The following is a 4,531-nucleotide window of genomic DNA, read 5'->3' as shown; positions in this document are numbered from 1 at the left end:
ACCAGAGTCAACGTTTGACGATTCGAAACCCTAGGGTCGACGCCGGTCAACGCGTAACCCTAGGTCAATACCAGTCAACGCGTTGCAACCAAAAAGTCAACGTTTGACGAGTCTAAACCCTAAGGTCAACGCCGGTCAACGCGTAACCCTAGGGTCAACGCCGGTCAACGCGTAACCCTAGGTCAACGCCAGTCAACGCGTTGCAACCAAAGTCAACATTTGACGATTCGAAACCCTAAGGGTCAACGCCAGTCAACGCGTAACCCTAGGTCAACGTTAGTCAACGCGTTGCAACCAAAGTTAACGTTTGATGATTCAAAACCCTAAGGGTCAACACCGGTCAACGCGTAACCCTAGGTCAACGCCAGTCAACGCGTTGTGACCAAAAAGTCGACGTTTGACGACGCGAAACCCTAGGGTCAACGCCGGTCAACGCGTAACCCTAGGTCAACGCCAGTCAACGCGTTGCAATCAGAGTCAACGTTTGACGATTCGAAACTCTAAGGGTCAACGCCGGTCAACGCGTAACCTTAGGTCAATGCCAGTCAATGCGTTGCGATCAGAGTCAACGTTTGACGATTCAAAACCCTAGGGTCAACGCCGGTCAACGCGTAACCCTAGGTCAACGTCAGCCAACGCGTTGCGACCAAAGTCAACGTTTGACGATTCAAAACCCTAGAGTCAACACCGGTCGACGCGTAACCCTAGGTCAACGTCAGTCAACGCGTTGCAACCAAAAAGTCAATGTTTGACGATTCGAAACCCTAAGGTCAACATCGGTCAACACGTAACCCTAGGTCAATGCCAGTCAATGCGTTGCGACCAAAAAGTCAATGTTTGACGATTCGAAACCCTAAGGGTCAACGCCGGTCAACGCGTAACCCTAGGTCAACGCCAGTCAACGCGTTGCGACAAAAAGTCAACACACGATGATCTGAAACCCTAAGTCAACACAATGTGACGGAGGTAGTTCAAAGTCAACTCAATGACACGAGCCAAACTCAATTCATCAGCTGCAGACTCGAGACTCCGACGACGGCCAAGCGATAAACGCAGCGCCGGAAGAACTTCGGCTATTCGTCAAAGCTTCGAATAAGACCGAAAATCGAAGGAGACAAGAATTGAAGCTAACTACAGGTCCTTATGCTGACTGAAGGCTAGACCAATCACATCCAAAGTATTCCAGCCTCTTCTATAAAAGAAACGAGTCCGGAACGCTTTGGAGGGGGTATCTGTAGGCATCGAAAATTGCATATAGGTCTCCACGAACGGTTCAGTGTTAAAGAGCGATGATGAACGTCACTATCCGATCCACAGGAGTCCAATTGACGTCGATGAACGATTGAAGTGAATCGACGAACTACGTGAGCTGATAGGATTTCGGAACAATGAAAACCCGGGCCAATCGGAAACCCGGCGATGTTCACAAAAAGCGACAATGCCCTTCATGTCTCGATCACTCTACAGATAGTCCAACTACCAGAGCGGATCGAACTCTTCGTCAAGCATCCAACGCACTTAGAATCACTCAAATCCGAGTTCGGACGAAGAATTTACGGTGAAAACAATCAAACATACGCAACGGAGCGTCTCAGGCTGAGTTGGGACACCCGGGGTGTCTCGGGAAAGTCGAAACACCCCAGGGGTGTCTAGGAAAAGCCTAGACACCCCAGGGATGTCTCGGCCAATCCGAGACACCCCAGGGGTGTCTCGGCCAATCCGAGACACCCAGGGGTGTCTAGGCACCCTAGGTGCTCCCATTGCCTATAAATAGCCACCCAAGGCCTCATTTTTGGAGATCTGGATTTTTGGAGAAGTTGGCGAAGCCCTGCTGCAGTGAAGAGTGGTCGAGCGCTTCAACAGAGGAGAGGTCTTCATCAGAGTCTTCATCACCCGTTCCCCCTTTCCTTAGTATTACCCTTCGCCGGTAATCACTAAGAAGAGCAGATATCTCGTTTTAGCCGAGATAGACGCTTCAGGCTTCTAGTTCCTTTTATGCAGCTGTTGGAGAAGAGCAGATGGCTTGGGAACAAATTCAGTGATGTTCAACGAGAGCTTCGAGTCCGTAAGAGCTGGGAGTTCTTCAAGTGTTTTCCTCACTTTTCAGGTCGCTATGGCGACGTGCTGATTGACGAGGAGAAACCTAGAAGTGACCGGACTGTTCTCGACGTTGGTTGTTTCCGCTGGTTAGTGAACATCCGAGTTGGGTATCTTGTCCTCCGGGTGAAGAACCAATGCCACATAGAGCCTTATCTCCCTTGCCGCTTTGCTCGCCAGTTCGGCTATGACCAACTATATGTCGGGAATCCAAGCCGTGGCCTGCAGGTTGAGGGAGGACTTATTGATGGCGTACGAGCATGGTTGTGGACTATGGTGGGCTGCACTGGAGCCCAATTTTCTCTTCCTTCATATAGGCGTAAGCCGCTGACCACTTTCCTCAGTTGCAAGTGGTTCCTTTCCGCCTATGAATCCATAGGTGTGAGGAGCCTTTCAGAGTTACAGTCTGAGTACTTGGTCCGGGCTGCTATGATGGCTGCTCGCAGGGCTGAGGTTGCTCAGAAACGGGGAAAGGGGCATGCCAGATCTCTTCTCACAGGTGATGAAGAGCTCCTTCCTACGGGTGACGACGACGAGACCTCCGAGGAAGAATATGTGGATGCAGATACCAACAGAGGCGAAATCGATACCGGTTTGTCCTGATTCTTTGATTTTCCTTCTTCATTCTAATTGGTATAAATGACAGCTCTTGTTTGTTTAATGAAATGACCATTGTCACTTTAGGTAGGACAGTTGACGATCATGAGCCGCCAGCTCCTACACACGTTGAAACGTGTGACAAGCCTGTGCATGACCGACCCATTGGTCCTAGGAGGGTTGGTGCCCCGAAGAGGAAGAAGACCGCACATAAACCCCACGACGGTCAGCGTCCTTATGGAGTGGACTTAGGAAGCACCGCCGATGGAGGGGAAGGTAACATTTATTTTCATTGCTTTAAGGTGATTTACCTTTTGGGATTCGTAACCATGTTTTATGCTCCAGGGTTCTTCGAAGAGGGCGAACTCCCACCGGGTCCGGTATCTCCTGGATCTGATAACATGGATTGCTTTATGCAGCAGATGTGCGACGCCCTTCATGACGGGTCTCTGGGCATCGATCTAAACATTGATCTTGGGCAAGTGAATAGTGTTGAGTCCACCGTCCCGTATTCAGGTATATCTACATCCAATGATACCCTCCTCAATCATGGGGAAGGAAGATCTTCTGTTTTTGCTGCAAGTATTTTTTGAGCTTTCCTCATCTTCCAACATTCAGGTTATCCTGCAGATGTCGCGATGGAAAGGCCATCTGAGGATGGAGCCTATCATGATGTAGGTTTCGAGGAGAGGGGGTGTGCTCCTGTACCAAGCTTCTCGAAACCCGATGTTGGCTTGTTAGCTGACATGCTGGCTGAACAGACTACCAGAGGAACCGAGAGACCATTCTTTGGGAATGATTCATTCATAGGTATATATCTGATTCTCTTCATCTTGCCTGATCTTTTGTCTGACTAACGAAGGATTAATATTACAGCACCAACCATTGGGATTAGCCCAATATCGATTCCTGGTATATCTAGCTTACCTCGGAGTGACGGACTCGCCGGTACGCATACGATTTAGGAATATCGTACTTCTCTAAGTTTATCTGACTTTTGACTACCCGGATACCTGAGGATGATGGACCTACAGGTATGCAGATGACCTTATCATCCCAATCTTCTTTATTTGTCTAAATTTTCATTTTGACTAAAGAAGTGTAACTATAGGACCAGCCGCTTGGGCCGATACCCTTATGACTCTTGGCATTCCCGCTGCATCTGAGGACGGTGGGATTGCAGGTATGCATACGATCTTTTTGTCCCGATTCTCCTTATTTGTCCAAATTTCCATTTGACTAATACAGGAGCGTAACTATAGGACCGGCCGTTGTGCCTGATACTACTACAGTTCCCGGGGCTGAAAGTCTGCATAGAAGTGGCGTCTCCCCGCCCTTGCCGAGTGGTATGAGCAATCTGCCTGCAGGGGTTGATATACCCTCCATGACCACTTCTGCCGCTGTCTCAGAGCCTGTCGGACCTCAGCCTGAGGGGACTTCCGTTGGCGTTGGTATATGCTCAGAGTTTGCCTTTGAATTTCCTTATCGTATTCGATAATCCACTGAACTTCTATGTTGTTGCTTGTAGGATCTCGATCCTCTCTATATGAGCGTGTCCGCGCCCTTTTGGTCGATACTGATCCTGACAGAGACATTTTTCGTACGGACCTCGGCTTCTTCACTGCCTTTTATAACGGCATGATCGAGAAGCTTCTTCATAGAGGATACTGTCTCGATCAGTTCAGGCGTTCCTTTTCTTGCCACATGATGATGATGAGGGAAGAAGGATACCCGGAATTGGCCGATTCCTTCATTGCCGATTTCGCTATTCTGGAGTCAGAGATCCGAGAGTTGAAGGAATTGGAGACTAACGAGGCTTCTTCTTTCGTGTCCTCTC

The sequence above is a fragment of the Asparagus officinalis genome, chromosome 3 (genome assembly GCF_001876935.1).
Source record: "Asparagus officinalis chromosome 3, Aspof.V1, whole genome shotgun sequence".
Classification (NCBI taxonomy): Eukaryota; Viridiplantae; Streptophyta; class Magnoliopsida; order Asparagales; family Asparagaceae; genus Asparagus; species Asparagus officinalis.
Note: the sequence above shows the minus strand (reverse complement) of the source record.